The sequence below is a fragment of the Tamandua tetradactyla genome, chromosome 1 (assembly GCF_023851605.1).
Source record: "Tamandua tetradactyla isolate mTamTet1 chromosome 1, mTamTet1.pri, whole genome shotgun sequence".
Lineage (NCBI taxonomy): Eukaryota > Metazoa > Chordata > Mammalia > Pilosa > Myrmecophagidae > Tamandua > Tamandua tetradactyla.
This window is the reverse complement of record NC_135327.1, coordinates 184,063,119-184,076,134: the sequence shown is the minus strand read 5'-3', so window position 1 is coordinate 184,076,134 and position 13,016 is coordinate 184,063,119. Positions and strand designations below refer to the sequence as shown.

The 13,016-nt window shown below is 39.3% G+C and overlaps 1 protein-coding gene across 5 annotated transcripts in view; it reads left to right on the top strand.

The window, feature by feature from the left end:
- Positions 1-13,016, top strand: part of DENND2A (DENN domain containing 2A) — a 153,010-nt gene that overhangs the window by 12,453 nt on the left and 127,541 nt on the right. The window contains exon 1 of one of the 5 annotated variants that reach the window (XM_077147689.1): positions 11,776-12,392. The exons of the other annotated variants lie outside the window; for them this stretch is intronic. The gene's annotated coding sequence lies outside the window, so the exon portion shown is untranslated. Of the gene's footprint in view, positions 1-11,775; positions 12,393-13,016 lie in introns of those variants that run through there. 5 annotated transcript variants of the gene reach the window in all.

Genomic DNA, 13,016 nt, shown 5'->3' with positions numbered 1-13,016 from the left:
CTTTATGTTTACATGTGTGGTAGGCATGCCCGGGGGAATGGTGAGGCAGTGGGTTGGGGCAGGCAGGGGCCAAGGGGAAGGAGGATTTTACTGAAATGATAGGATCGGATTTGTTTCTTAAAAAGCTCACTCTGGTGTGTTGGGTGGAGGCCTGGAGGAGGATGAGACCAGGGCTTTCCAGAACTCAGCGGAATCACTGATGAGCAAGACAAAGGCAGTGGTGAGATGGGAAAGGATGGAATGGGTTAAAGATATATTTAGGAGGTGGCTGTGACTGGCTTGGGCACAAGGTAAGTAGTGAATTGATAAATAAATTCACTAGATAAATTCCTTAAATAAAACTAAGGAGAAAACAGAAGGAATGGATATCTTGAATGGCCTGAACTTAGATTACAACACTTGCAATGAATTTGGCTCTAAATTTTCTGGCAGCTTAGTAATAAACAAAAATACACTGGATTGCATAGTTTTGGGCTTTGGACAACAGAAAGCATACAAATTAATTTTCAGAACAAAATCTTTCCTGGAATTGAGGTCAAAAGAGAATTTGTCAGAATGTGAAACTTTACCTAAATGCTAAAATGTGACATAGAGGAAAAATAGGACCATCTCCCTATTATGATTTGGGGAACATACAGCATTTCTATGAGGGGCTGAGTATCAGCTCAGGGTTGTCAGTAATCATGGCACAGGGCAGCTAGGGCTGGGGCTGGGGCCAGGAGAATGGAATCATATATAGGGGAGACAGTGGTCCCTCAAATGTAGGAAGAGGTGACACCTCTGCCCATGAACATGAGAGCAAAGCATCCAGGGCACCCAGCCGTGAAGGAAGAAGGAAGTACATCACAGTATGGCCCACGAGTGGGTGGGCTGAGGCTCCGGTCTGGAGAAGAAGCCAGGTCCAAATACTGGTGTATTGGAAGGGTCAGCATCCAGCCATCCTGGCAAAAGGGGGAAAAGGTGAAAAGTGGAAACAGCATTTTGGATTCAGTTCAGATTGGCCAATTCACTTCCCAGGCTTTGAGGTGAGGGTCTTTCTGCCCTCACTTCTGGGGTTGAGTCTAAGTGGCTGGGGAAAAGGTGAGATCAGGAAACCATAGATCCATGGATCCTTTCCCAGATGAGTCCAGGGAAGAGGGGGGGCGGTGTTTGTTGTAAACATAAAGGAAGTTGCAGAGGATCGTCCTGAAGGCACTGGAGCAAGGAGTGCTAGCTGAGAGCTGGGAAATTCTGTAATCTCATGTCCTGGCCACTTCCTTTCGCTTTGGTTTCTGCAGAAGGAAGATAACTGCAGAGTCAATGTCAGTGGATTGCTAACATGCCTTGTAAAGTTTAAACCATTTCTTGCTGACTCTAGATAGATATCTTAAATTAACATTGAGTAGGTGTGTGGTTCTAACCCCCAAGTGACATAATTTCTTAACATTTTTTAAAACTTTGGATGCACATTAGAATACCCATTGAAAAGTCCTGGACATTTTTTAAATCACTTTTTTATTGTGAAATATAACATATATACAACAAAGCAATAAAATTCAAAGTATATTTTAACAGGTTTCAAACAGATTTCAAAGTGGTAAACTGTTCTTAAGCCAAGATTTAAGCTGCATCTTACCTCCCTTGGTTCCTGCTTGTGCCTTATATTAGTTACCTATTGCTGAATAGCAAACTACCCCCAAATTTAGTGACTTCAAAAGCACATGTCTGTTATCCCAAAGTTTCTGTGGAGCAGGAATCCAGGTACAGCTTAGCTGGGTCCTCTGCTGCAAGGATGGCTCATGAGGCTGCCATCAGGTTATGGGCTAGAACTGGGGTCTTATCTGAAGGTTTGCCTGGGGAAGACTCCACTTCTAAGCTCACTTCATGGTGTTGGCAGGATTCAGTTTCCTGAGGGTTGTTAGCTGAGGGCCTCAGTTGCTGGAGGCTATTTGTTGGAGGCCCCCTCTGTTCTTTGCCACATGGGCCTCCCCATCATAGCAGCTTGCTTCATCAAAGCCAGCCCGCAGGAGGGTCTGCTAACAGGGTAGAAGTCACAGTCTTGGAACTTAATCATGGAAGTGACAGAGAAAGGCATTTTTTAAATGACTGATGCTTGAGCCCCACCCTAGACAATTAAATCAGAATCTCTGGGAGCGGACCCATGGCCAACAGTATTTTTTAAAGTTCCCCAAGTGAGTTTAAGGTATAGCCAAGGTTGAGAGTGGCTGCTTTAACAACCACTTAGAGAACTCATTACATTGAGGGATATAAATCTCAGATTGCAAAAGCAAGGACCCCATAGAATTTTAAATTAGAAAGCCTGTTAATCATGATGAAATCAATTAACTAATCACCCTTCAACAAAAAGATCTAAAGCCATCTTAAACAGATACAGATAAAGAAACTGGTAACAAACATTTACTTGAAGATTTTTTTTTAAACAGAAATTCTAAAGGCATAATTATAAGGCATCTTCAGTTATATCTGTATGGTATAATTATCGACAGCTTCTGTCTGTCTGTATGGTATAATGCTATTGTATGTAGTGCTGTATCTTAGTCAAAACAGTGAAAGGTTTCAGCACCTTTTTTTTCTGCCTAGAACCCACGTAGGCTTACTTTTCTTGAGTGCTGAGCTCCTGAGCTCTTTCTTTCTTTTTCTTTTAATGCTTTTTTAAATTGTGAAATATAACATATATACAAAAAAGCAATAATATTCCAAGTACATTTTTTTTTCTTTTTCTTTTTTGTCATGGTCATGCACCAGGAATCGAACCGGATGTTCAGCATGGCAGGTGAGAATTCTGCCTGCTAAGCCATCATGGCCCACCCTCCAAATACATTTTAACAAGTAGTTATAGGACAGATTTTAAAGTTTGGTATGGGTTACTATTCCATGATTTTTCATTTTTTCACCTAACTGCTCCAAGACACTGGAGACCAAGAGAAATATCAATGTACTAATTCAGCAATCACACGCATTTGTTAAATCCTTTCTTCTCTGTTACACTCCTCGGTCTCTTTAAATAACATATACATAAAAGCAATAAATTTCAAAGTACATTGCAACAATTAGTTGTAGAACAGATTTCAGAGTTTGGTATGGGCTACAGTTCCATAACATAAAACAATTTTGGGTTTTTATCTCTAGCTGCTCTAAGGCACTGGAAGCTAAAAGAAATATCAGTATAATGATCCAGTACTCATATTCATTTGTTAAGCGTAATCTTCTCTGTATAATTCCACTATCATCTTTGATATTTCTCCCACTCTTTAAGGGTATTTAGGCTATGCCCATTCTAACTTTTTCATTTGGAAGGGACTGTCGATAATATGGGGTAGGGGGAGTTCTGGGTCTCTTTCTACTTTCCTCTTGGTACTCAAGTGCATTTCTTCTGTGACCCATGTCTTCTAGGTTGGAAAGAAGCTGGGAGAATTAATTTGCAAATTAACATGTAGAAAGTTTCAAGCCAAAGGAATGGATCAAGAAAGGTTGAATTTCAGCAACTCTGACAGGCTAATAGGGGAGGTATTTTGAAACTTGTTGGCTTCCCGGCAACCTTAAAATACACCTGCTGATAGTTCCATCTCTAGCTTAAGGCAAAGTTCGGTCGACCTCTTCCACTATCTGTGGAACTCCAATCCGCTCTTTTCTAGTTCCCATGAGCCCATGGATGTCTCACAGATAATCATGTGACGAAGACTGACACCTGCTTGTGCCTTGTGTTGCCCACGATCTCCTCCTGGTCTCCACTGCCTCTCTCCTGAGGCTCTGTGGGGCCTCCTGTGTTCATCCTAGCAGTCATCTTGCTAAAGATTTGAGCAGGGAGTTCCTCCCCTGGTGCTACCCTGGACTGTATTTCTTGGCGTGGTCCTAGCAAACAGCTTTTTCATGGGTTTGTTGTGCAGACCGTTATAGGCTGTGGCGAGTTGCTGCCTTCAGAGCTGTCTCTGAGCCCGCTTGTTCCCTGTGGCTCTAGGAATTAAGTGTGTCTAAGCATGGACCTTCCCGAATTTAGGCATACAGGAGGCTTTGTGGGCTTTTTCCTTCATGGGATTCAGATGGCCTCCACATGGACCCCAGCGTCTCTTTAGATTCCCTCTCTGGCAAACTGACAGAAAGAGCAACAGACACATCTGTCCTCTTTAGTTATAGGAAGAAAAGTCAGTGCCTCGAAACTAAGGCAAATGATTAACTCAGTTCTCTACCTCGGACCTTAAATAAGGCAGCAATCAAACAGAGTCGAGAGGTTATCCTGGAGATTATTTTTACGTATTAAATAGATATCACCTTGTTAGTCAAGATGTAGTGGAGAGGCTGGAGGGAACTGCCTGAAAATGTAGAGCTGTGTTCCAGTGGCCATGTTTCTTGAAGATGATTGTATAATGATATAGTTTTCACAATGTGACTGTGTGATTGTGAAAACCTTGTGTCTGATGCTCCTTTTATCTACCTTATCAACAGACGAGCAAAACATATGGAATAAAAATAAATAATAGGGGGAACAAGTGTTAAAAATAAATTTAGATTGAAGTGCTGGTGATTGGTGAGGGGGAGGGGTGGGGGTATGGTATGTATGAATTTTTTTCTGTTTTCTTTTTATTTCTTTTTCTGAATAGATGCAAATGTTCCGAGAAATGATTGTGATGATGGCATATGCAACTATGTGATGATATTGTGAATTACTGATTATATATGTAGAACGGAATGATCAAAAGTTAGAATGTTTGCATTTGTTTGGTGTTTTTTGGTATTTTTAAAAAAATTTAAAATTAATAATAAAAAAAAAATTAAGACAGCAATATATTGGGAAGCCAAAGTCAGATTGTCTTTTATTCTGGTGTTAAAAATCAAGCATCTGATTTGGGCGAACATATACCCCATCAACTTTCAGTATGCCTGGGTATTAAGGCCATGACCAGCTGGAGCCTAGAACTGGACCTTTGTCTTTGGCTTCTCTCTGACGCCTTGTCCTTGCCCTTCAATCCAGCTGGAGATCCCCTTTCCTAACTGGCTGAAGTTGTCCTTTCTTTTCCCTGGCTTTAGGGAGGAAAGGGATGAGTCGTCCCTAAGGAAGCTTAGGGAAGAGGTGAACTCCCTTCAGTAGTGGGGATCAGGGAGGTTACACACTGCCCTTCAGAAGGAAATGAGAGCAAACATTTGAGCTGGGGCATGGGGTCGTGGCTACAACCTAGACCCTTGACCCCAGGACTTCCGGTGGGGCTGTTTGTTGTACCGGAAGGGCTTGTTAGATCTGTTCAAGCAGAGCATCAAATGCATTTCCTTTATTTCTTCTTAAAAAGTTTACTTTAAAATTTTAGGATTAAACAAAGTCGAGAGGTTATCCTGGAGGTTATTCTTATGCACTATATAGGTATCCCTTTTAAGTTTATGTGTTTTGGAGTGGCTGGAGGGAAGTACCTGAAACTGTAGAGCTGTGTTCCAATAGCCTTGATTCTTGAAGACAATTGTATAAAGATATAAAGTTTACAGTGTGGCTGTGTGATTGTGAGAACCTTGTGTCTGATGCTCCTTATATCCAGCGTATGGACAGATGAGTGAAAAATATGGATAAAAATAAAATATTCAGTGTTATCTTAAAAAATTTTTTTAAAGTAATTACTTTTCTATCATATGTATATGTTTATATGTAAATGAAGTTTGTGTTTATTGTAAAACATTTAAGCAATAAAAAAAGAATAAAATGAAAGTTCACCCCCTGGGGGAATCTCCCTCCTCAGAGGCAATCACTATTTGGCCTATATACCTTCTGGATCTTTCTCCTTTTCACATGTTTTTTTTTGTTTATTTGTTTTTTAATACATGGGCAGGCACTGGGAAGCAAACCCAGGACTCTGGCATGGCAGATGAGAACCCTGCCACTGAGCCACCGTGGCCCACCCATGTTTGTTTGTTTTGTTACAAAATGGAAGCATGCTCTATATATGGTTCTGCAACCGACTATTATAATTTAACAGTATTTTGTGAGAATAATTGCATGTCATACATACATAGCCCTCATTTTTTTTTAGCAGTTATAGATTTAAAACTCTCACAAATAGTTTTCCCTATGATTAACGCATGCAGTTTTCCCTAAGATGAAATTGTTTTGTGATTAATATTTTGCAGTACCTGTGTTATAATTCATGAAACTATTACAATTATGTTACTAACTTTAACACAGTGTTTACAATGTGTTGTACAGTTCTGTGGGTTTTGTTCTGTGTGGTAACTTATATACAACCTAAAGTTTCCCTTTTTTCTCTTTTTGAATTTATGTCCGATAGTGTTAATTACATACACAAAGTTGTTGCTCCATCCCGATCATCATCTTTTGCCAAAACTTTGCATCACCCCAAACAGAAACTCCATACCAATTAAACATTTGGTCCCCATTCCTCTCCCCCATCTGACCCGTAGTAACCTGTATTATAGTTTCTGACTTCATGACTATGTACATTCTGCTTATTTCATGTAAGTGAGCTCATACAGTATTTTTCCCTTTGCATCCAGTTTGTTTTACTTAACACGATGTCTTCAGGGTTTATCCATGTTGCCGCATGCATCAGAACTTCATTCCTTTTTACAGCTGAATGTTCCATTGTGTGTGTATATAACCACATTTTGTTTATGCATTCATCAGTTGCTGCTCACTTGAGTTGCTTCCATCTTTTGGCAATTGTGAATAATGCCACTATGAACATCAGTGTGCAAATGTCTGTTTGAGACCCTGCTTTCAGTTTTTTTGGGTATATACCTAGGAGCGGAATTGTCAGGTCATATGGTAACTGTATACCTAACTTTCTGAGGAACTTCCAAACTGTTTTCTACAACAGCTGTTGCATTTTACATCCCCACTAACAATGGATGAGTTTTCCTATATCTCTACATCCTCTCCAACACTTGAGGTTTTCTGATTTTTTTGTTTTGTAGTAGCCATTCTAGTGGATATGATGTGGTATCTCGATGGGACCCTCTCATTCTTTTTTTTACTTGATTGAAAGCTTTCTTATTGTACATAAAATATTTTATATAGTTGATCTCAGCTTTGTTCATACTGATTATGGTAAATTGTGTTTTGCTTTTCTCTGCTCAAGACTCTGCTCATGTACTTTGCTGTTAGTTTGTTTTCTTCCAGGATCAAGGTGGATGCTTTTATATAAAATCTTATTTTTAATTCCTTTCTCTGTCAGTTCTTTCCTGGATTTTTAACTTTGCGTAATTATATCTAAAGTCACCAAAATAAATCTTCCTACTGAAATGTCTCATGATCTTCTAATTCTCATAGCTAATAAGAAGTGTTCAAGGCCAGTGACAACAGAGCCTAATGTAATATTGAATCCCATGTGCAGGGATATTTTTGATGTCTAACATCCCTAGGAGTGTAAAGGGCGTCCCTTTCCCTGGCGCCCAGGCTCTGACTTGGCAGCCACAAGGACCAGCAGTGCCCCTCTCATTCTTTTTAATAGCTGCCTAGATATGAGTTGCTTTAGATTAACCAGTTACCTATTTATGAACAATTGGTTATTTCCAGTTTTAGCATCTACAAACAACGCTACAAGAAATGCTCCACAGCACTTGTTTCAGTATTTCTAGAAATTCTTAAAAATAGAATTGCTGGTTAAAAGTGATTTCAAATCCAAATACATATTGAATTATTTGTGTGCAGTGGTAGTTATTTTAAAAATGAGATTCCAATACTCAGTCTTTAAAAAAAGTGATAAAATGTATTGCCTCCGTTTCTCCCAACCCAATATGTCCCCACTTGAGTTCCCCACTGGATTTATTATACATTTTTATAAAATATAAGTTAATATGAAAATTAAAATTAACAGTGTGGCACATTCATAGAGGCAATTTATTATTTTGAGTATGTTAAATTTTAAAAGGCAACATTAAAATTAGTTCCAAAGAAATGTTTAAATTTTTTGTAGATTGTCATCTAACAAATTGCCCCAGTTTTTGTTCTTGTCGTCACTTCCATGTTCCCATAACCTTGATCCTATATAACCGTGATTCCACATATTGGGTAGGTTGAAACTGGTGTGGGTGGGATGGGTGACACAAAAGAACCAACACTTAGGAGATAATCCAAAGTGCCTCTCTTTTTCTCCCTCATATTTTTTCACTTCTCAGAAGAAAAGATGTAGTAAGGGTTAAATTTGATTTAGCAGTAAACTATCTGCAAAGCCACTGTAGGTAATGGATAGGGTCTCCATACATATAAACGGGGACACTTTTGAAAGTAAAGGGGAGCACTAAAAATAAAAGCGGTCAGTTGAGGTACAATAAGCCTAACCTGGTACTGTCCCTGTAAACTCCCACCTGACACGTGAGAGGAGGTTAAGTCATTCCCCTGCTGGTCCAGGTACATTGACACTGGCAGAGGTTATTTTGTACCTCTCCTCTGCGGCCTCCCCGCCCTGCCCCACAACCTTTCGCAGCCCCCACCCCCTCCCAGAGTGGAGGCCCAAGTCCAGGAAAGGGGGAGCGAATCAGGTGCATAACCTGGTTTTGCATGTGCATTTCTTGTTCCCACTAGATGAATCAGAGGAGCTGGGGACTACTGTTTCTGCCCCCCCAGCTCACCATGGAAGAGTAATAAGTACTGCCTTTTCCAAGCAAATTAAAATATTAAAGCCGAAGACTTCTAACATTTTATTTGTGCTTCTCATATTCCTGGGAAATACAAACCAAACCCTCCCCAGATGACCAAGCAGAGCCTTTGTATGGGATCTGGCAGCATGTCAGGATTCAAGCTGAACCTCTCCATGGTCAAGGGAGAATTAGTTGGGGAAGAAGTCACATAGCTCTGCTTTGGTTACTGGACAGGAATGATGGACATAGAGCTCCGATCTGGTTACCCGACAAGGTCGATGGGACAGTCTGAGATTTGGAATTTGCATCCCCTGGATTAGAGTGAGTCTAAATCCTCAGCCACAAGCGTGGTCTGGGTGGGGGCTGTGAAGGCAGAGAGGAGTTTCCCAAAGCAGCTTCCCTGGCGCTCTGGGCTTCTCCACCAGGACAATATCTATAGGTCTTTGGGGGCTCAGAAGAATTCTCTGCTTAATACTCTGAGCTGCAGCAGGTGAAATTTGTTCAATTTGAAATGAAGTGTGTAGTCATCCAACCCCCAGTCTAAATCCCTGGCCTCTGGCAGCAGCTGTTATCCTTTACATCTGGTCCATTCATCATCTGTATTTGTGACAAGCAACAAACATAAACAAGCTCCCAGGACATCAAAAAGGGACCAGTGCACTCTGTTTACTACCCAGTTGAACTGATGCCAGCTATGGGAGTGGAAAAATGTCAGAGAGGAGAGAGCTTCGGGGTTATTTTTTTGTTTTCTTTTTTATTGTGGTAACGTAATATAAAATTTGCCATTTTAATCAGTTTTAACAGTACAGTTCAGCAGCATTGATTACATTTTCAATGATAGGTTACCATCACCACTATTCATTACAAAAACTTTTTTTCATCACCCAGAACAGAAACTCAGTCCCATTAAGCAGTAATTTCCCCTACTCTTAGCCTCTGGTAATCTTTGATCTATTTTCTGTCTCTGTTAATTGATTATCCTAGATATTTCATATAAATGGAATCATACAATATATGTCCATTTGTGTCTAGCTTATTTCACTTCGCATAATGTTTTCAAGGTTCATCCATGTTGTGCTGGTTTGAAAGGATGTATGTCCCCTAGAAAAGCCATGTTTTAATCAAAATTCCATTTCTTAAAGGCAGAATAATCCCTATTCAATACTGTATGTTTGAATCTGTAATTAGATCATCCCCCCTGGAGATGTAACTCAATCAAGAGTGGGTGTTAAATTGGATTAGGTGGAGACGTGTCTCCACCCGTTTGAGTGGGTCTTGATTAGTTTACTGGAATCCTATAAAAGAGGAAACATTTTGGAGAATGCAAGAGATTTCTGAGAGAGCAGAGAATGCTGCAGTACTACGAAACAGAGAGTCCACCAGCCAGCGACCTTTGGAGATGAAGAAGGATAATGCTTCCCGGGGAGCTTCATGAAACAGGAAGCCAGGAGAGAAAACTAGCAGATGACACTGTGTTCGCCATGTGCCCTTCCAGCTGAGAGAGAAACTGACTGTGTTCACCATGTGCCTTCTCACTTGAGAGAGAAACCCTGAACTTCATCGGCTTTCTTGAACCAAGGTATCTTTCTCTGGATACCTTTGATTGGACATTTCTATAGATTTGCTTTAATTGGGACATTTTCTTGGCCTTGGAACTGTAAACTAAAAACTTATTAAATTCCCCTTTTAAAAAGCCATTCCATTCCTGGTATATTGCATTGCAGCAACTAGCAAACTAAAATACATGTTGTAGCATGTATCACAACTTCATTTTGTCATTCCTTTTTATGGCTAAATAATATTTTATTGTATATACAGAGTGCCACATTTTGTTTTTCCATTCATTTGCTGATGGACACTTGGGTTGTTTCCACCTTTTGGCTATTGTGAACATTCATAGAAAGTATTTGTTTAATTCCCTGTTTCCAGTTCTTTGGGGATATAAACCTTGGAGTGAAATTCATGTGGTAATTCTATGTTTAACTTTTTAAGGAACTGCCAAACTGTTTTCCACAGTAGGTACACCATTTTACAATCCTACCGACAGAATACAAGAGTTCTAGTTTTACATCCTCACTAACACTTCTTTTCTTTTTTTTTTTTTTTTTAAATAATAAGCATTCTATTATCTCATGGTTTTGATTTGCATTTCTTTCATGGCTAATAATGTTGAGTATTTTGTCATGTGTGTGTTAGCTATTTATATACTTCTTTGGAGAACTGTCCGTTCAAGTCTTTTCCCCGTTTTTTTAATTGGTGGTCTTTTTGTTTTTGAAATATAGGAGTTCTTTATATATTCTGGATATTAAATCCTTATCGGACATATAGTTTCCAAATATTTTTTCCCACTTTGAAGTTGTCCTTTTGCTTTCTCAGTAAAGTCCTTTGATGTGCAAAAGTTCTTAATTTTGATCAAGTCCTACTTATCTATTTTTTATTTTATTGCTTGTGCTTTTGGTGTCACATCTAAGAGTCCATTGCCAATACAAGCTCCTAAAGATGTTTATCTATGTTTTCTTCTAGGAATTTTGTAGTTTTAGTTCTTATAGTTAGGTCTTTGCTCCATTTTGAGTTAATTTTTGCATGTGACATGAGGTAAGGGTCCATCCTCAACTCTTTTACTTAAGGAGATCCAGTTTTTTCAACACCATTTGTTGAAGAGATTATTCTTTCCCAAGTAAATGGAGTTGGCACCTTGTCAAAAATCAGTTGGCCATAGGTGTGAGAGTTTATTTCTGAACTTTCAATTTGGTTCCATTGGTCTATATTGTCTTTGTGCCAAGACCACATTGTTTTGATTACTATAGTTTTGCAATAAATTTCAAAATCGGAAATATGAGTCCTCCAATTTTGTTGCTCTTTTTCAAGATGGTTTGTCTATTCAAGCCCTCATACCCTTCCATATGCATTTGATGATTGGCTTTTCCATTTCTGTGAAGAAGGCTAATGGAATTTGATTGGGATTGCATCAAATCTCTCTATCTCTTTAGGTAGAATTGATATCTTAACAATATTAAGCCTTCCAATCCATGAACATGAATGTCCTATTTATTTAGGTCTTCTTTGATTCCTTTCAGTGATGTTTTGTAGTATCAATCCTCTTCATTCCTGATTAAATTTATTCCTAAATATTTTATTCCTTTAGTTGCTACTGAATTTGGAATTTTTTCCTTGATTTGCTCTTCAGATTGTGTTCATTACCGATCTTGATTTTTTGTCTTGAACAATTGTTGTAGTCTTCTTTTTGGGTGTTAGGTTAATTGGATTTATATTTTTTATTCCTAGTTTGAGGGATAAAGATACCCTTATACTTCTGCATTTTGCAACAGCACCTCACGCAAAGTGCTGTGTGCAGCTTGTTGATTAATCTTATCAATTTCAAATCCATGAATGCCAGCTCAGATTAACTAAATGAAATCAAAGGGGAGACCATTTCCCATATCTCAAAACTTAGCCAAATAAAAATGAGCTTATTCCCAGGCATTGCATAACTCCTGCACTCACCCGACACAGAGAGTAAACAGACAAATAGGGCATCGGTTTATAAGGAGCTGGAAAACAGGATGGGAAGGGAAAGTCAGATAACGAGCAGGCTGTGCCCATCTGTGGGTGAGCACCTCCTTTCACAACTGGCATCGTAGTCAGCGAGGCTGTAGCACCAATGAGGACCTCGCTATGCCCTGCCTTCTACTGAAAAGGGAAGGGGCCAGTTCCTCTTCTAATTTCAAAACTAATTTACAGATTACATCGTACCAGCAGTGATATGCTCCGGAGTGTTTTGGAATTCAACCACACTTGCAAACAAGTGAGACTGGGTAAGCACCCCTGCAAATGAGTCGTGGAGATGGTATTATTAATATTGTTTTACAGGGCCCTGTATTATTATTTATCTGAAAGAATTTAGTTCACTTTATAACAGAAGACATTTGTTGAGTGCCTTTTATGGGACATGCACTTTGTCACGTGTTTTTCAGGTCGTTTAACCCTTACAGCAGTCTTTAAATGTCGATGCTGCTAAGATCACCATTTTACAGACGAGGAAACTGAGGTTGGAAAAGTAACTTGCCCAAGGTCCCACAGCTCTCAGGTGACAGAGGTAGAATTTGAATCGTGGTCTGTCTGATTCCAAACCTGCTGCTTGATTTACTTATTTTTAATCAAATTTTTTTGTTCTCCTTTTTTTTAAATAGGCTGCATCTAACAGATGAGTGTGTTTTGCTTTTGTTTTACTGGACTAGTTGTTGTATTATAAAAATTGATGTTGATTTTTTAAGCAGTTTTATTCACATACCACACAGTCCGTCCAACATGCACAACCAGTATAATCACTGAGTTTGCTTTCATCACCACAGTCAATATCAGACCACTCTCTTTACTCCAAAAGGAAAAAGCCCAAGCTCCTGAACTCCCCCCGTATTATTGACACTTAGCGTTGGTCT